Below are 21,290 nucleotides of genomic sequence, written 5' to 3'. Positions count from 1 at the left end.
AATAACATTCACACCACACAAATGCCAGGCAATTACCATCTCCAACAAGAGAGAATCTAATTATCTCCCTTTGACATTCAGTTACATACTATTGCAGAATCCTCCACTATCAATATTTTGGGGCTTATCATTAACCAGAAATTGAACTGGTGAATAGTGGGTATTCAATTCTGGTGTTCTGTAGTTTGACGGAGAACTTCCCCAATTCTTTTTACAGTTGCAATCCTTTTGCTGGCTGCGGCTAACTTCTACAGTCAGAGAGAGAGAGAGGTACTTGAAAAAAATGGCTATTTTGCAGGGGCACTTTTGGCTGCTTCTGTTACTGTGCCACACATCTTCAGTGTGAAAATTCAAGCTGATTATTCACACAGAGTATGCACACAGGGGCAGCTTTCTTCGCTGGCTTGCATATTCTAAGTGGATCGTGAATCAACAACTCTACCTCGGCATTACTCACAGAATCTTTTGAGATGCAATGGTCATTGTATCCCTTTGTCTTTACTAGGAATGTACTCAGTGACAAGGGGCGGGATTCTCCCGTACCCGGCGGGGCGGTGGGTCCCGACAGAACGGAGTGGCGTGAACCACTCCGGTGTCGGGCCACCCCAAAGGTACGGAATCCTTCGCACCTTCAGGGGCTAGGCCCACCCCAGAATGGTTGACGCCCGGCCGGCCGGTGGGATAGGGGCCTGGCGCCACGCCAACCGGCGCCGAAGGGCCTCCGCTGCCCGGCGCGAGTTGGCGTGGGAGCACCAGCGCGTGCTGGCGTCATCCCCGCGCATGCGCACATAGAGTCACTTCCGCACCGGGACTGGCGGATGACCACGGCCTCCGGTGCGGAAGGAATAGAGTGCCCCCACGGTACAGGCCCGCCCGCGGATCGGTGGGCCCCAACCACAGGCCAGGCCACTGTGGCAGCACCTCCCGGAGCCAGATCCCCCCGCGACCCCCCAAGACCCCCAGAGCACGCCCACGCCGCTAGTTCCCGCCGGTAAGGGCCCAACTCCAATTTACGCCGGTGGGACCGGCATAGAACGGGCGGGACTTTGGCCCATCGCGGGCCGGAGAATCCGGACAGCCCCGGGGCCTACTGAGTCAGGCTGGACCCCGCCATTCACCGAGGCGGGCGGCGCGACTCATGCCACGCTGATTTTTGGGGGCGGGAGAATTGGGAGGACGGCGGGGGCAGGATTCACGCCAACCCCTGGCAATTCTCCCAACTGGCGAGGGGTCGGAGAATCCCGCCTATGATCTCTCAAGAGAAGGTGGCCATTATGTCCTCTTGTCTTTGAGGAATTGAACTAAAGAAAAAGCATTAGACTGGGATGACCAGTTAGGATAGTGTGGAAGTATACCCTAATATAGGAAAGCAGTGGAATAGGATAGGGCATTATAGACATTAATTCGGGTTGCAGGGGATGAACAAAGAGATTGGGCAAAGCATGGCGAGAGGGGGATGGGTAGCTATTAGGACCGGTTCTTTGCACAAAGGATGCTGGGAGAAAGAGGCCCAAGGAGAGGAATGTGTAATGGGCCTATCAGGATCAGTGGCAGTGAAGGTTAGATTACATGGCCAGGTCAAGGAATGTGGGAAAAGGACCTATGAGAATCTTGTATTCGTGTATGTGGAACTTGATACTGCATGAATGTGTATGAGAGCACATGTTTGCCTCCTTTTGTTCACTCGCTCTGGGGACGTGTAGAGACAGTGATCTCTGCATTTGTCAGGTGAGTGGAGCTTGCAAGCCGGGTGAACGAAAATAAAATAATACCTATAATCCAAACTCAGCCTTTTGATTGAGACCAGACTGTGGACAAAAATAACTCAATTTCATCATTTGGAGGTCCCACCGAGATCTCAACAGGCGACCACCGGTCATCTGCGAAATCAGAATTAAACTGATCTCGGACGGGGAGAGAGGAAATGGGCCCACGACGTGAGTAGCTGGAAAATGACCATGTCGGTTTTCCTCTGACTCGTAGTCTGATGAGGTTTAATCACTCACACATGGTCAGGTAAGGTCATCTCGACGAAATCAAAGGTCAGCCTGGCGGATTAGAAAAACAAATTTCAATCGATATAGGTACGATTGAGGGCTAAAAAGAAATGAAATTAGACTGAGGTAATACAAGGTGATAATTCAGCTGGAGACTGAGGGAATGTTGCCTTGTAATTCAGTTGCATGTTGAAGATTAGACTTGGTTAAGCTAAAATAAAAGTTTTTGTTCTTGGACTGTAGGGGCGAAAAACGCAGTTCAAGGGCTAGTTCGATTATGGGGAATTGTCTAGATAACACGAGTGGCCCGGGTTGCTCATTACAGGTATTATGTGAAAGATATCCAGATAAAGGAAAAGGGTTTAGGCAGCTTTCTGGAGCATTGAATAAAAAGTTGGGAGATGAATGGCCACTAAGGGGAACTAAAGACTTGGAGCTGGTCAAAAGAATTCAACAGAATATATGGAAAAAAAACAGGACGATTAAAATTAAGGAGATGATTGAATTATGGAGGCTATATTGTCAAGAGGAAAAAGATAAGACCTTGTTGTCAAGTTGGCAAGAAAATGCCCTTGAAATGGGAATATCAATTGCGAAGGGGGAAATCAGAAAACTTTGGCACTCCTACAAAAGGAGTGCACATTCAAAAAACGCGCACAGAAAGAGGCCAAGGCACAAAAAGGGGTAAATTTGATCGAAAGAAATGGACTGCGTGGTTCAATGGCTGGCCTTGCATTAACAGAAGTAGACGATGACTTAGAGAATTGGACTGTGCCCGGTAGGGTTCCTACATCGCCCCCACCACCACCTCCCCAGAATACCAGAACTTGTACCCAACCATTACTCCCCAGACTCAATACACACCAGCCATTACAGTCTCCTCGGAACCGGTTAAACAGGCCCAGTTGATTATCCCTCCCCCTCTAGCTGGTAGTCTAGCATCCCAGCAGGGGTCAGGGCCAGCCCCTTCAATGGAGGGGCCAAGCATTACTTCCTTGCCACCAGCACCAGTTAGGAAAGAGAGGCACCATTTTACAAGCCCAGTCGTGTGCAGAACCCGATCACAGACTATGAAAAAGAAATTTATGGCCATTCGGAACCCATTACACCTGCGACCTAGATTACATAAAAGGGACAGAAAACTCTGTCTCTACGGGACGAGGATAGGGACGATCCTGAGAAACTAGAGTCCCTACATCAGAGTGCGAGGACTCTGATACCTCTGAAGGGGAATCTCCCCAAATTACGCCACCTCCGTCGCCCCCTGGAGAAACTCCGAGACAGTTACCGATAAAGAAAATGCTCAACCCTGATGCAGCCACGGCAGCAGCTAATCCCACGATAGAGGTTTATCTTCCGTGGAGACCTAGCGAGATGATGGCTATTCTAGCTTCAATTCCAGACAGGAAGAAATCACCTGCTGCGTTTGTGGACTACCTGAGAACCACCATCTCCGTTTATCAAGCAGACTCTAGGGACCTCTGGGCCCTAGTCCAACAGGTTTTAACCCCAGCCGAATACTGCAGTCATCTCAACCATTTGAATTATACCGACCATGATGCACTTCAACAGGCCCGTGCCCAAGATGATGATAGACGGACACACATCCTGAATGCTCTAAATGTCACGTTTCAAAAGCCCATAAACATCTCTGCCGTCCTAGATATCAAACCCAAAAAGACAGAGGAGCCAGAGGAATTTCTGGAAGCTTTAATGAGATATATCGTGGACAATCAGGCGACTTACCATATCAAAACGATCAGAACTCCCCCCAATATTGTGCTATGTTGATGCATCGCCTATCCCCTTCCGTGGCCACCGCTGTGAAATGTACTAATATGAATTGGACGGAGTATGACCCTTCCCATATGGCCCGGGCAGTTAAATTTTATTGGAAAGAGGGTGGAGGCCATGAAGGGGGCCAGGTTACGAAGATTAAGACCGAGTATGTCATGAAAAAGGACGATTTAAGACCCCAACCGAAAGTGGATGCAGTGGCTTACCAGGTGGAACCCCAATATTGCGATCTCGGGTGGGTGGATCAGTATGGGAGGAGATATCAAACCCACCCAAATGGAGCTTCAGCCCCCCCACTACGGCCCGCCATATGAACCGGCAACCTTACAACCAACCCCCCCCCCCCTGCGAGGCCATGGGTCAACCGCAAGGAGGGGGCGAGGAAGAGGTCAAGGATACAGAAGGGATAGTTCATGCTTCAACTGTGGTCAAACAGACCACTGGCATTAGGAATGCCCATTTAGAAGACAGGCAGTAGAAGGAGGACACCCACCTGCAAGGAGGGGGTATCCACCACAGGGAGGGCAGATTAGGTACACTAACTTCTCCCCGGCAAACCCCTTCCCATCCCAAGATTGACTAGCCAATTTTGTTATACAGACCCTCCAATTGGACAGAGAACTCATTATATCTCTGCAGATAGGGGATCTACATTATCAAATCACGGTCGACACTGGGGCAGCCATGTCTTCGGTGCAATCAGTATTCCAACTACCAGTATCTGACCACTCCCAGCATTTGTCAGGGTTTCAAGGCCAAGTGTGTCAATATCCCCTTTCTGAACCAGTGAAGGTGACTTATGAGAATGAGTCGACGGACCATCAATTTGTGATTACCACTGGATTGGACTGTAACTTGCAGGCCCAAGATCTACTGTGTATATTCCAGCTGCGGCTGGAATACGGGGATTAAGGGGTAACGGTTCAATCATGGAAGCCGGCAAGACAATGTTATGTTTCCACTACACCTCAGTGGTGGACGTTAGACATAGAACGTTCATTGCATCACGTTACCCTCGCTTATGACAGAACTGGACGGGACCGGAAGCTAGAGGAAAAGTATCAGTTGTTAATCCGGACCGAATGGCCAATCACAATCACGGCAACTGTCATCGGACAGGAAGGCATAGCTGACCTTGTAGCAATACCACCACATTTGTGGCAACAATCAGCCTCCCTGGCTCCACATATTACACGTAAAGTCCACAACCCACACCATGGTTATGATCTGGGCCTTATGGTAAAAAGGGCAGTGGACTAATCGAATCCAACAGAATATACACCCAGAGTACTGCCAGATGGCACGTCTATACAGTACTCAGAGAATCCCGAGACAGTTAACACCCGACTCCGACATCATCTGGGGCGTGATGTTTTGGTGTATGTTAATCCTCAGTTGTGGGCGGATCATCCATCACAGGTGGGACTAGCGAAGGTTGTACCCAGTAAGGTAGCGATTAAGGACAATGCAGCGCAGCCCTCTATTCGGCAATACCCCCTGAAACTCCAAGCGGTCCCGTCTATAGCCAAATTGATACAAGGACTGCTGCAATGGGGGATCCTGGTCCCGTGCCAGGCAAGATGTAACACACCCATACTTGCAGTGCCCAAACCAGGCAAGCCGGAACAGTACCGGCTGGTACAGGATCTACATTCGATTAATGCCATTGCATAGCCGTTACATGCTCCCGTCCCTAATCCCGCCCACATACTGGCTAAGATCCAAGCCCAGGCCCGGGTTTTTGCCATCATCGACCTCCAACATGCTTTCTTTGCCCTGCCACTCGCACCTGAAAGCCAGTATTTGTTTGCCTTCACTTACAATGGACAGCAGTATACCTGGACCCGACTCCAACAGGGATTTGTCAACTCACATGCGCTCTTCTCCAGATGTCTGCAGACCCAACTCCAGGCTCTGAATTTCGAGCATGGTTCCACTCTCATACAGTATGTAGATGACCTATTGGTAGCAAGCCCCGACAAGCCCAGTAATAGGGAGGACGTGATTCAGTTATTAAACCACCTATCTTCGTTGGGCTATGTTGTTTCACAATCCAAGGTACTGGTGGCTCAAACAAAAGTCAACTTCCTGGGAGTCTTACTCACAGCCACCGAAAGAAGCCTTTGTCATGATATTCAAACACACATCACAACACACACATCATGATAGACAGACCAATAGACCAATTAGCACACATAACACGACAGCCAATCACAGACAAGAGCAGACACAGTATAAGACAAGAAACACAACACCTCCTGGGCAGTCCATCTGGAGACAGGACAAGGCCAGGACCTCATTAACAAGACACTCACACAGTCACCACGTGCTGAGTACCAAGTCAGATGTGTAAATAACTAGTTGGAATAAAACTGCGTTGTACCAATCGCAACCGTGTTGGTTCGTCTGTACCTCAGAGCACCCAACACCACATGGTACCAGTGAGTGAATCGATACTTACCGGCAAATCTGCCATCCTGAGCCATGGACACCCACAACAAACCGCAGCCGTTGCAAGTCGCTGGGAACCTGGGCACCAATTGGAAGCTCTTCAAGCAGCGATTCGAACTGTTCATGCGAGCCAACAAAAAACAGGGCACCTCGGACGAAACAAAGATTGCCATGCTCCTCACTACCGCAGGTCAGCACTCCATCGATGTATACAACTCCTTGGTGTTCGCGGAAGGCGAGAACAAATCTAAATATGACACGGCCCTCCTCAAGCTCGACCAGCACTTCAACGTTGAGGTCAATGAAAGCTTTGAGAGGTATATCTTTCAGCAGCGCCTACAAGGTAAGGATGAGCTCTTTCAGTACTTCCTGACGCACCTCCGCATACCCGCGCAGTCCTGCGGTTACTGCACCACCTCAGAGTCCATGATCCGGGACCAGATCGTTTTTGGCGTTGCCTCCAGTGGCCTACGCCAGCAGCTTCTAAAAATTAAAGGCCTGACCTTAGCAACTGCAGTTGAAGCCTGTGTCCTGCATGAAAATGCGACCAGCCGCTATGCCCAATTTCAGGCGACCGAATCGGCACGGAGGGGGTCCCAAGCGATCGAATCGGCAAGCCAGGCTGCCCACGAGGCCGAACGCATCCAGGCAATCGAGTTTCTCGCGGCCCGCGGCCCGGACGAGGGCGGCCGTTTCGCGCGCTTTTTGAGGCCTCCCGCGTTTGTGCGCGCCAAAACCTACGCCAACACTGAGGGACGTGCTGCGCAGGCGCGCCCGACGCAAGACCGAACTGTGCATGCGCAGTGGCGTACCGAACGCCATGACGTCATGACGTGCGGCAACTGTGGAGCTGCACATTTAAAAGGGCAATGTCCTGCAAAAACCCGACAATACCTACGCTGTGGCAAGATGGGCCACTACGCTGCCTACTGTCGAGCGGCTCAACCTGTGGATCTTCCACATCTCCGACAACCTCGCAGACACGTGCGGACCATCCAGCCTCCACATCACGACATCCAAACCGACGACACAGATGACCAAGACGCCTTCCGAGTTGCGGTCATTGATGTGAACCGGGTCAACACCATCAATCCGGCCGATGAATGGAGTGCCACCCTGACGGTCAACCGATCGCCGATCACTTTCCGCCTGGACACTGGCGCCTCCGCCAACCTCATAGCATGGTCAGCATTCTATGCCATGAAGGTCAGACCACCAATCCAGCCATCCCGGTGCAAGATGGTCGACTACAACGGGAACGTTATCCCGGCCATGGGATCCTGCCAGCTCCAGGTGACACACAAAGCACACACGGCCACACTCTCGTTCGAGATAGTTGGTTCATCGAAGGACTCCCTGCTGGGTGCACAGGCATGTAAGGCTCTCCACCTTGTGCAACAAATTCTCTCTCTCTCTCCAGACGGCACGTCTGACTTCCCGGATGCAGAGTTCAACGCACAGCTCCAATCGCTCCTCGCCCACAACCAGGAGGTATTCGAAGGCATGGGAACACTGCCATACACCTACCGAATTTGCCTCAAACCGGACGCCATCCCGGTCGTTCACGCACCTCGCAGGGTTCCTGCGCCACTTAAAGACCGCCTCAAGCTGCAGCTGCAGGAACTCCAGGACCAAGGGGTCCTATCCAGGGTCACGGAGCCCACACCATGGGTCAGCTCCATGGTGTATATCAAGAAGCCCTCTGGCGAGCTCCGCATCTGTATAGACCCCAAAGACCTCAAAAATAACATTATGCGGGAACATTATCCCATACCCAAACGGGAGGTGATCACCAGTGAAATGGCCCAAGCGAAGATATTCACAAAACTGGATGCTTCTAAAGGATTTTGGCAGATCCAACTGGGCCCATCCAGCCGAAAGCTATGTACCTTCAACACCCCTTTCGGCAGATTCTGCTACAACCGGATGCCATTTGGCATCATCTCGGCATCCGAGGTCTTCCACAGAATCATGGAGCAGATGATGGAAGGCATCGAAGGGGTGCGCGTATATGTGGACGATGTCATCATCTGGTCCACCACACCGCAGGAGCACATACATCGTCTCCAACGCGTTTTTGCCCGCATACGGGAAAACGGCTTGCGCCTCAACTGAGCCAAGTGCGCCTTTGGCCAGACCGAATTAAAGTTCCTGGGGGACCCCGGTCAGGGGTCCGTCCGGATGCAGACAAGGTGAGCGCCATCACAGCCATGCCGCAGCCGGCCGACAAGAAGGCTGTCCTACGCTTCCTTGGCATGGTCAACTTCCTAGGGAAATTCATTCCCAACCTTGCCTCCCACACGACTCTGCGCCACCTCGTCAAAAAATCTACAGAGTTCCAGTGGCAACACACACACCAGCTGGAATGGGAGGAGCTCAAACGCAAACTCACCACGGCACCAGTGTTGGCGTTCTTCGACACGTCTCGTCCCACCAAAATCTCAACTGATGCCAGCCAATCCGGCATTGGAGCAGTGCTCCTGCAGAGGGATGACACGTCGTCATGGGCCCCAGTTGCCTATGCATCGCGGGCCATGACCCCCACAGAGCAGCGCTACACGCAAATCGAAAAAGAATGCCTTGGCTTGCTAACCGGTTTAGACAAGTTTCACGATTACGTCTATGGCCTTCCACGGTTCACAGTCAAAACTGACCACCGCCCCCTGGTCAGCATAATAAACAAGGACCTGAACGAGATGGCCCCTCGCCTGCAGCGCATCCTACTTAAACTCAGGAGGTACGACTTCCAACTGGTCTACACTCCAGGGAAGGACCTCATCGTGGCGGATGCCCTATCCAGAGCAGTGAGCACGCCGCCAGATGCGGAGGGGTTCGTATGTCAGGTCGAGGCACAGGTGGCCTTGACAGCGGCAAATCTGCCGGCTGACGACTCCAGTCTGGCCCGCATCCGCCGAGAGGCAGCGGCTTGACCCCCTTTTACAGCGAGTGATGCGCCACATGACGGGAGGATGGCTCAAAGGGCAGTGCCCGCAGTTCTATAATGTACGAGACGACCTAGCCGTCATTGATGGGATCCTTCTGAAGCTGGATGGATTGTGATTCCGCACAGTGTGCGCCAGCTGGTTCTCGATCAAATACACGAAGGCCACTTGGGGGTCGAGAAGTGCAGACGGAGGGCCCGAGAGGCGGTATACTGGCCGGGCATCAGTGACGATATTGCCAACATGGTGATCAACTGTACAACCTGCCAAAGGTTTCAGCCGGCGCAACCTCCTGAGACGCTTCTGCCCCATGAGCTGGTGACGTCCCCCTGGGCGAAGGTGGGTGTCGACCTATTTCACGCGCTTGGCATGGACTATGTTATCATAGTGGACTACTTCTCCAATTACCCAGAAGTCATACGCCCGCACGATCTGACGTCGTCTGCTGTCATCAGGGCCTGCAAAGACACCTTTGCTCGCCACGGCATTCCGATGACTGTCATGTCGGACAATGGGCCCTGTTTTGCCAGCCATGAATGGTCGTCCTTTGCTGCTTCATATGGCTTCACACACGTGACGTCCAGCCCTCTGCATCCCCAGTCCAATGGAAAGGCGGAGAAGGGCGTTCACATTGCCAAGCGGCTCCTCTGCAAGGCTGCTGCTGCCGGATCGGACTTCTATCGCTCGGCCCCACTAGCCACGGGTCTCTCGCCAGCAGATGCTGATGGGTCGCGCCCTCAGAACCACTGTGCCTTCCATCCTGGCACCAACAATAGACCATGCTCCGGTACTGCATAGGATGCAACTGCAGCGTGATCGCCAGAAGAGATCATACGACACAAGGGCAACTGATCTTCCCTCCCTGGCCTCTGGAGACAACATCCGCATTCACCTACCAGACGGTGGCTGGTCAGCACCTGCCGAAGTTCTCCGACGCGTGGCTTCCCAATCGTTCCTGGTATGCATGCCGGATGGATCCGTGCGTAGGCGCAATCGTCGAGCCCTTCGCCTACTTCCACGCTCGCAACGGAACCATACACAGACGCCGTGTCCTCCACTGGTTCCTGATAGCGACTTCGTGGAGCTGCCATATACCATGCCCCTTCTGTCGCCGCCCGTGGCCAGGCTCGCACCTCAGCCGGTGGTTCTCGACCCACCCTTGAGGCGGTCAACCCGAATTCGTCGCCCACCTACTAGACTGGACTTATGAGACAGTTCACACGTCAAATTTTAGCAACTACTGTATTGTAACATGTCACTGTTTTATCGTTCCAGGTCTCGTTTGATCGGTCCAAATTTCAAAGTTCTTCTTCTTTTGTTATGGTACAACCTCGTTAGCATGTCACACCTGCATCGCCCCTTGTATATAGTTACGCCACATGTACATGCTGTAAATATCACGCACACACACCTTTAGCTGCACTCAGGACACATTTATATTTATAACCACGTAGGCACATAATCTTGTAAAAAAGGAGGGATGTCATGATATTCAAACACACATCACAACACACACATCATGATAGACAGACCAACAGACCAATTAACACACATAACACGACAGCCAATCACAGACAAGATCTGACACAGTATAAGACAAGAAACACGACACCTCCTGGGCAGTCCACCTGGAGACAGGACAAGGCCAGGGCCTCATTAACAAGACACTCACACAGTCACCACGTGCTGAGTACCAAGTCAGATGTGTAAATAACTAGTTGGAATAAAACTGCGTTGTACCAATCACAACCGTTTTGGTTCATCTGTACCTCAGAGCACCCAACACCACAGCCTTGAAGCCAGTCGGAGTGAACATATTTTCCAATTCCCCACCCCTACCAGAGCCAAAGAGGTCTGTCACTGGCTGGGCATGGTAAATTATTGCAGGCAATGGATACCGAACATTGCTGTCTATACTAAGCTGCTGACGCCTTACACCAGCAAGGAAGGGACTTTTACTCTCACCAGCGAGGCACTCGAAGGCTTCCGTCTCCTGAAGCAGGCCATATTGCAAGCCCCAGCCCTAATACGACCGACCGTTCCAGTTATACTGTACTATTCTGGAAGTCTGCTCAACAGCAGTACTAACGCAGCAACATGGGGATAAGCACCGGCCCGTGGCATATTACTCTTCCAAACTGGATCCGGATCCTGACAGCTATCTACAATAGTTTGCAGGCTGCTGCCAATATAATTCTCCAACAGGACATTACGGTGTATACCTCCCACACGGTCACCGCACTGCTGGGGCAGCTGCAGACTCAGCACCTTACCACAGCTCGTCAAAATAGGTACGAGATATATCTTTTAAATAATCCAAGGCTGAGATTTAAATATTGTACCACTATTAATCCAGCCTGTTTCCTTAGCAGCACCCCCCCCCCCCCCCCCGAGCATGAAGATGCAGCTGGCCACGATTGTCTGACACTGATTCAGGAAGATACCACAGTAAGGGACGATTTGACTGATATCCCGTTAGGTCAACCTGACATGACCCTGTATGTTGATGGCAGCGCATTGATTAGCCCAACCGGCCAGAGGCTATCCGGTTACGCGATAGTGGATCAGGATGTCCTGACCATGGAAGCGGCAGCTTTCCAAACCCCCTACACGGCCCAGCAAGCCAAACTTTTTGCCCTTACCCGTGCATGTATACTTGGGGCAGATCACCGGGTGAATATTTACACTGACTCACGGTATGCCTTCGGGGTGGTCCATGACTTTGTCAACTCTGGAAGAATAGGGGACTCCTTACCTCGGTGGGCACAGAGATATCCCACCGAGGTTTAGTGAATGACCAACTGCAGGCCCTTCTCCTGCCCACGCAGTTTTCCGTCATTAAATGCGCTGCCCATACGAATGGTAAGACCCCGGTTGACGTTGGTAACGGACGCACAGATAGCCACGCAGACTCAGCAGGTGGTGCTGCCTAAAATGACGAGTCAGAATAAGAGTTCTGAACGAAGCAGACCTGCCTCTGACAAGCCAATGCCAGCTATCCAAGACGTCATAAGGCTACAGGAGGACGCTCCTGAGGGTGATAAACAGTTAGGTTGTACATATAATCCTGTCTCTTGTTTGTGGACCACTCCAGCACATCAGACTTGCATGTCTGACATGCTAGCATTGTGGGTCATTGAATGTGCACACTTTGCAACTCACTGTGGGGCTCAGGGGACTAGCGATTTGCTACTGGACACTTGGTGGCATCCAAAGATGCAGGGGATGGCCCAGAGTATCAGTAACCGGTGTTTGATTTGTCAGCAGTATAACACCGGCAAGGGTATCCCTTGTGAGATGGGGAGAACCCCGTTACCCAGTGGTCCTTTTGAATCGTTCCAGATGGACTACATTGAGTTGGAAAGGTGTCAATGTTATAAATATGTTTTGGTCATTGTGGATGTGTTCAGCAAATGGATTGAGGCGTATCCGACTACTGATAATAAGGCTGCTACTGTGGTTAAGGTTCTAATGTGAGAGATCATTCCCCGATACGGAATACCCGCTCAGTTAAGTTCCGACAACAGCCCCCATTTTATTTGTCAGATTAATAAGGAGTTCTGCTCCCAGCTGGGCATATGGCAGCAGTTACACTGTGCATACCGGCCACAGGCTGCCCGGGTGGTTGAGAGACACAATCAGACCCTCAAATCCAAGTTAGCTGAACTGCGAGCAGATACGGAACTGACATGCCTTAAATTGCTCCCCGTCGCCCTCTTCCAGCTGTGAATTACACCTGCGGGATCGGCCTGGCTCTCTCCTGCAGAGATCCTTTATGGCAGACCCATTCCAACCCCCTGGAACCAACATATCCCCAAACTGGTCCAGTTTCACCATATGACTGAAGAAATGACGACTTATGTCCTATCCCTCACTAAAGTTCTCAAGGAACTCCATGGTCAGGTTAAAATGGCCCACCTGACACCGGCCCCGTTACCTAGTTCGTCTCCGGTGCTGCCTGGCAGTTATGTCCTGGTAAAAAATTGGGCTCACAAAGGGTTGGATCCTTGGTGGGAGGGGCCCTTCCAAGTTCTCCTCACTACCCCTACTGCAGCTAAAATAGAGGGGAGGAGCACTTGGGTCCACCTCCACCACTGTAAAAAGGTTGATCACTAACTTGCCTCCTTTCCCATCTTACAGGGTTGGAATATGTCGGTTTGGATGCGGGCCGCCTGGGCTGTCCTCAGCCTCGCCACAATTGGAGCATTTATCAAGGAAGGAATGGATAGGAGGAGCGACATCTTTACCTGTCATCGTGACCAACCCATAAGGACATTTCACCTATGTAGAGGGGACGGTCTCCGCTGCCCCCATGTACGAGGGCAGGATATCGGATCACGGCAGGTCATCAGGTTAACGGACAGTGAAGGATTAATGAAACAATTACATCGATCCCGACGATGGGAAGGAAAAGTTGCATGGACATTGCCCTGTTTTTGGACTAAATGTAAATTTGATTTTGGATGTAACAAGACTGGTGCCATAAAGGTAAAACCGTGCCGAGCGGGAGGGGTAGGTGAAAGTTGCACGAGAGACAGGAAGAAGAGCAGTAGGAAGGAAAGGGTGAAGCGGGGGGCACGATGGGGACGCGGATTATCAGAGAGCATACTTACTTCACTGGGGACCTGGAAGGAGGGAAACCTGGGAACCATGAATCTTTTCCACCAAACTTATCACCGTATGTATGGCCAAGGAATGGTTGTCTGCTCTCCGGACCCCGCATCCGTGGCTAGGTTATTTTCGGTTTCACCGCTTTGGGGAACTCCGTTCTGACACTAGGAGGTGTGGGGGGTTCCTTGGCAGCCAGTAATCGGAACTACTTCATCTGTGGCCTCACCATTCTAGGAAACGAAACCTTGGGGGCTCTTGGGGCAATAACGCAGGAATTGTCTCAACTCTGATTGTTTGCCATGCAGAATCAATATGCCCTTGACTATCTGGTGGCCCGTGAAGGTTGGGTATGCGCCATAGTGAAGTGAAAGTGTATCATGCGGGTTCAGGACCTAACCGCTAACATCACTACATTTATGGACCACATACGGGACCACTTAGATGGTATGAACGACCCCGGCTCTTGGGGAAGCTGGGGATTCGGAGGGTGGAATCGGCTGCGTCTTTGTAGGCCTAGCCATCCTTAAATGCGTGATGGGCAAAATGCAGGTCGTGCTAGAACAAATAAACACCCCTAGAATCCTGGTGGTTAAGACCCATGCGGGTGCGGCGGACGACGAGGGGCTGCAGCGGGAGTTGGAGTTGAGCGAAGGATCTTCCTGGATGGGGATGAGGGGGCACATCAGTGCGGGGCACAATTCCGGGGGCGTACTGATAGTTATCATGAAAAGATAAGAGGAGGGAATGAGGAATTGAATTAAAGAAAAAGCATTAGACTGGGATGACCAGTTAGGATAGTGTAGAAGTATTCCCTAATATAAGAAAGCAGAGGAATAGGATAGGGCATTATAGACATTAATTCAGGTTGCAGGGAATGAACAAAGGAATTGGGCAAAGCATGGCGAGAGGGGGATGGGTAGCTATTAGGACCGGTTCTTTGCACAAAGGATGTTGCAAAGGATTCTGGGAGAAAGGGGCCCAAGGGGAGGAATGTGTAATGGGCCTATCAGGATCAGTGGGAGTGAAGGTTAGATTACATGGCCAGGTCAAGTAATGTGGGAAAAGGACCTATGAGAATCTTGCATTCGTGTATGTGGAACCTGATACTGCGTGAATGTGTATGAGAGCACATGTTTGCCTCCTTTTGTTCACTCGCTCTGGGGACATGTAGAGGCAGTGATCTCTGCATTTGTCAGGGTGAGTGGAGCTTGCAAGCCGGGTGAACTGAAATAAAATAATACCTATAATCCGAACTCAGCCTTTTGATTGAGACCAGACTGTGGACAAAAATAACTCAAATTCATCATTTTCAGCAGAGATGGTAATCAGTCTTTGGATGCTTTCCAAAGTACCTTGTGTGAAAACAGGGAGGGGTTCCATTATCGCTTAAAGAAATACCCTGCACCAATCCCTGCCAATGCTGACTATAAATTCTCAGCCATCTTTGGGTTTGTGTCTATTTTTAAAATAAAACTCAGGGCTTATTTAATGTCCAATGTTTCTATGCGTAGTTACATGTGTTTTTTCTCCATCATCATGACACCTCATTAGATTAATTTTCATTTCATTACAAAAGGTAAGAAAAAAAAGGGCATAAAACATTAAAACACTCTCACACACACATTCATTCTCTCAGCAATGGGCAACACCCAGCTGACTCCAAACTGTTCTTTTTAGGCATTGGATAACCCGCTTCTTTTTTTTTCCAAGTGCCTGGTTACCTTAATTTACAGATCAGTTTTGTATCAGTCTCAATGTTCTTTATTTTGTTATCTCTGGTGGTAGCCCTAGCAGTCCTTTTCTGTGACGCTGAACTAAATATCATTGATGAGGATGAGAGTGAGGTGTAATTCTTGTCCTGCCCCTGAAACCTATGAATTGGCTGGTTCAAACCCCGACACTTTTACAGGTCTAATTGTTGGAAGGTTAGTGACTCGTGCATTGACTTCTACCTCCTACAGTGATTCTGGTGGCTTACAGGGAACATTAAGTTGGTCTTTTATCAACACCATCCTGGCAGCAGAGGATGTCTCCTATAAAATGAAACTTACCCTTTTTGAGTGTCTAGAACAATACATCAGAGAGCATGCACGTGGACTGCCTGTCTTTCACTCTCTTCTGTCTCATTTTAAAAGCAGTAAATGACATGCCATCAAACCATTACTAACTGTGGTAGTATGCATTAGGGGTCATGTGGGACTGTGAAGCCGTGATGTCATTGGCTGACAGATCCCGGGTCCTGGTTGGCTGTTTATCTCTAGCTCCGCCCTGAAGGCGAAGTATAAGAACCAGGAGTTCTCCCCCACAGGCCAGTCTGTTGCTGAACTGTGGGGAACAAGTCACGCTTAATAAAGCCTCATCGACTTCATCTCTATTCGTCTCTCGTGAGTCTTTGTGCGCTACAATTTATTAAGCGTGCTTAAAGGACTATGGAGCTCAGGATCGTCCCGGAATGCCTGAGGATCAGCCCCCACGCAGTGAACTCAGCAGCAGTTTTTAAACACTGGCAGACTTGTTTCGAAGCCTACCTCAGAACGGCCCCCGGCCGGGTCACAGAAGACCAGAAACTACAGGTCCTACACTCGAGGGTAAGCCCGGAAATTTACCCTCTCATAGAAGACGCAGAGGATTTCCAGACGGCGTTCGCAGCACTAAAGAGCATCTATGTTCGCCCAGTGAACCAGATCTACGCACGCTACCAACTCGCAATGAGACGGCAAAGTCCCGGAGAATCGCTAGACGAATTCTACGCCGTGCTGCTAATTTTGGGACGGGCCTGCAGCTGCCCGCCGGTAAACGCGATTGAACACACGGACATGTTAATTCGCGATGCTTTTGTGGCAGGTATGAACTCTCCCCAAATCCGCCAAAGACTTTTAGAAAAAGAGTCGCTAGGACTCTCAGAGGCACGGGCCCTTGCAGCCTCCCTAGATGTGGCCGCGCGAAACGCCCGCGCCTACGGCCCCGACCGCGCGGCAGCCCCTTGGGCTCCGTGGACCCCCGTCGCGACAAACCCCCCCCTCAACAGGCTTGCGCGGTTCAGACGTCGTCCCAGGGGGGCCCGCTGCTATTTCTGCGGCCAGGCGAAACACCCCCGCGCAGCTATTTGCAAGAGCTGCGGGAAAAAGGGCCATTTCGCGGCTGTGTGCCAGTCCCGGGGGGTCGCCGCTGTCCCCGGAGAAGAAGGAGTCCTGCGCGTTTCAAACGCTCCCCAACCCCCCCAGAGCCCCATGTGCGACCCGCAGGCGCAGCCTTTTTGGGTCCCGGCCACCGCTGTCCCCGGAGAAGAAGGAGTCCTGCGCGTTTCAAACGCTCCCCAACCCCCCCAGCGCCCCATGTGCGACCCGCAGGCGCAGCCATTTTGGGTCCCGGCCACCACGAGGGGAGGAGGGGCGCTGCCATCTTGGGACCCCCCAACCCTGTGCGACGCATGGGGGTGGCCATTTTGTCCACCCCCGCCGCCATCTTGGGACCCCCCAGCCATGTGCGATGCATGGGGGCGGCCATTTTGTTCACCCCCGCCGCCATCTTGGATGGCAACAATGGACCCCAGCATCGACGGCTCCACGGGGTTCAAGGAAGACGCTGAAGCACTACGACCACGTCTGGCCTCAATGACGCTGGACCAAGCACGGCCCCGGATGCTCCAGACGACGACAACAACGGTGCTGATCAACGGGCACGAGACACCATGCCTGGTCGACTCCGGGAGCACAGAAAGCTTCATCCACCTGAAAGCTTCATCGACACGGTAAGACGCTGTTTTTTGACCATCCGTCCCAGTGCGCAAAAGATTTCCCGAGCTGCAGGATCCCACTCCGTACAGATCAAAGGCTTCTGCATAGTGACCCTAACGGTGCAAGGGAGGGAGTTTAAAAACTACAGGCTCTACGTCCTTCCCCAACTCTGCGCGCCCACATTACTGGGATTAGACTTCCAGTTCAATCTGCAGAGCCTAACTTTCCAATTCGGCGGCCCAATACCCCCACTCACTATCTGCGGCCTCACAACCCTCAAGGTTGAGCCCCCATCCTTGTTTGCAAACCTCACCCCGGATTGCAAACCCGTCGCCACTAGGAGCAGACGGTACAGCGCCCAGGACCGGACATTAATTCGGTCCGAAGTCCAGCGGCTACTGAAGGAAGGCATAATCCAGGCCAGCAATAGTCCCTGGAGAGCACAGGTGGTAGTAGTAAAGACAGGGGAGAAGCAAAGGATGGTCATAGACTATAGCCAGACCATCAACAGGTACACACAACTAGATGCGTACCCTCTCCCCCGCATATCCGACATGGTCAATCGGATTGCCCAATATAAGGTCTTCTCCACCGTGGACCTCAAGTCCGCCTACCATCAGCTCCCCATCCGCCCAAGTGACCGCAAGTACACAGCCTTCGAGGCAGACGGGCGATTATACCACTTCCTAAGGGTCCCATTTGGCGTCACAAACGGGGTCTCGGTCTTCCAACGAGAGATGGACCGAATGGTTGATCAACACGGGTTGCAGGCCACGTTCCCGTATCTCGACAACGTAACCATCTGCGGCCACGATCAGCAGGACCACGACGCCAACCTCCAAAAATTCCTCCAGACCGCTAAAGCCTTGAACCTCACATACAACGAGGACAAGTGCGTTTTTAGCACAAACCGGCTAGCCATCTTGGGATATGTAGTGCGCAATGGGATAATAGGCCCCGACCCCGAACGTATGCGCCCCCTCATGGAATTTCCCCTCCCTCACTGCTCCAAAGCCCTAAAACGCTGCCTGGGGTTCTTTTCATATTACGCCCAGTGGGTCCCCCAGTACGCAGACAAGGCCCGCCCCCTAATACAGACCACGACCTTCCCCCTGTCGACAGAGGCTTGCCAGGCCTTCAGCCGCATCAAAGCGGATATCGCAAAGGCCACGATGCGCGCCATCGACGAGTCCCTCCCCTTCCAGGTCGAGAGCGACGCCTCCGATGTAGCTCTAGCGGCCACCCTTAACCAAGCGGGCAGACCCGTGGCCTTTTTCTCCCGAACCCTCCACGCCTCAGAAATCCGCCACTCCTCAGTGGAAAAGGAAGCCCAAGCCATAGTGGAAGCTGTGCGACATTGGAGGCATTACCTGGCCGGCAGGAGATTCACTCTCCTCACTGACCAGCGGTCAGTAGCCTTCATTTTCGATAATGCACAGCGGGGCAAAATTAAAAATGACAAGATCTTAAGGTGGAGGATCGAGCTCTCCACCTTCAACTATGAGATCTTGTACCGTCCCGGAAAGCTGAACGAGCCGTCCGATGCCCTATCCCACGGCACATGTGCCAACGCACAAATTAACCGTCTCCAAACCCTCCACGAGGACCTCTGCCACCCGGGGGTCACTCGGTTCTACCATTTTATAAAGTCCCGCAACCTCCCCTACTCCGTGGAGGAGGTCCGTACAGTCACAAGGAACTGCCACATCTGCGCAGAGTGCAAACCGCATTTTTTCAGGCCGGATAGTGCGCACCTGATCAAGGCCTCCCGTCCCTTTGAACGCCTCAGTCTGGATTTCAAAGGGCCCCTCCCCTCCACCGACCGCAACACATACTTCCTGAACGTGGTGGACGAGTACTCCCGTTTCCCCTTCGCCATCCCCTGCCCTGACATGACAGCGGCCACAGTCATTAAAGCCCTTAACACCATATTCACACTGTTCGGTTGCCCCGCATACGTCCATAGCGACAGGGGGTCCTCCTTCATGAGTGACGAGCTGCGCCAGTTCCTGCTCAGCAAGGGCATAGCCTCGAGCAGGACGACCAGCTACAACCCCCGGGGGAACGGGCAAGTAGAGAGGGAGAACGGCATGGTCTGGAAGACCGTCCTACTGGCCCTACGGTCCAGGGATCTCCCAGTTTCACGGTGGCAGGAGGTCCTCCCGGATGCTCTCCACTCCATCCGGTCGCTGCTGTGTACCACCACTAACCAAACGCCTCATGAGCGCCTCCTTGTCTTCCCCAGGAAGTCCTCCTCTGGAACGTCGCTGCCGACCTGGCTGGCGGCCCCAGGACCCATCTTGCTCCGGAAACATGTGCGGGCGCACAAGTCGGACCCGTTGGTCGAGAGGGTTCACCTCCTCCACGCGAACCCGCAGTACGCCTACGTGGAGTACCCCGACGGCCGACAGGACACGGTCTCCCTGCGAGATCTGGCGCCCGCCGGCAACACGCACACCCCCTTGACACCAATCACCCCCTCCCTGCCACCGGCGCACCCCGCGACCGCCCCCTTCCCGGGAGGATCGGTCCTCCTCTCAGGTCCGACCAGAAGTGAAGCTGAAGCAGAAACCGTAAAGCTCCTGGAGACGACAACACTGGAACAAGCACCACCACCATCGTGGCTGAGGCGATCGACAAGGACGACCAGACCGCTCGACCGACTCGTGGCATCGGTGTAACACTAGAATGTTGTGGACTTTAACGAGAATTTTTTTTTCCTTTTTCCCTCTTACGAATACTGTAAATAGTTCAAAACAAAAAACCCTGTACATAGCCCAGTGTAGGGCACTGTGATGACATGCAAAAGTTTTTTTCCTCCCAGGACCAGCCTTGTAAACCCTTACCACCATGCGAAGCACCACCCCGCCGGGTTCATTTTTAACAAGGGGTGAATGTGGTAGTATGCATTAGGGGTCATGTGGGACTGTGAAGCCGTGGTGTCATTGGCTGACAGATCCCGGGTCCTGGTTGGCTGTTGATCTCTAGCTCCACCCTGAAGGTGGAGTATAAGAACCAGGAGTTCTCCCCCGCAGGCCAGTCTGTTGCTGAACTGCGGGGAACAAGTCACGCTTAATAAAGCCTCATCGACTTCATCTCTATTCGTCTCTCGTGAGTCTTTGTGCGCTACACTAACAAACTGAAATGATGCACAACCATCCTTTGTTGGCACCGTGTGACCATCCAATTTTTTATACATAATCGCTTTGTGATCCATCGTGGTTTCCCTTCCGTTAGACTTCAGGTCAGTGATCAGAAGCATACAATCCGACAAGGGAATGAGAGGCAGCAGAAATAATGTAAGATAGTTCTCGAGGTCTGATTTCTTTGAAGAAGCCAAGGTGAAAAGACAAGGTCTGGCCTCTATACCCTTGTCTCACAAAATCTTGCAACAGCTATAAGCAGACACTAAGACCAATGGATCATTACCAGCACCTGAGGCATCTTGATGAGCTCTTCGGGTGATTGGACAGATGGGATGAGGGAAAAGTGGAGGAGGGGCTGTTACTGTACAGATTCACCAAAATCATCATTGACTGCTGCATTCAACATATATTTGATATTCAGAGAAGGCACCTAAACTGGTCTCCATCGAGAACAAATGTCCAAGGAGCAAGAGCCTTGCATCCAAATCTCAGTCGAGACTCAAATGCATTCTGGAAAAGTCCCAGAGGTTTGGAAAACTGCCAGTGTAACACCTTTGTTCTGAAAATGAGTGAGGGAAAAATCAAGTAACTATAGATCAGTTAGCATAA

The sequence above is a fragment of the Scyliorhinus torazame genome, chromosome 14, assembly GCF_047496885.1.
Source record: "Scyliorhinus torazame isolate Kashiwa2021f chromosome 14, sScyTor2.1, whole genome shotgun sequence".
Classification (NCBI taxonomy): domain Eukaryota; kingdom Metazoa; phylum Chordata; class Chondrichthyes; order Carcharhiniformes; family Scyliorhinidae; genus Scyliorhinus; species Scyliorhinus torazame.
Note: the sequence above shows the minus strand (reverse complement) of the source record.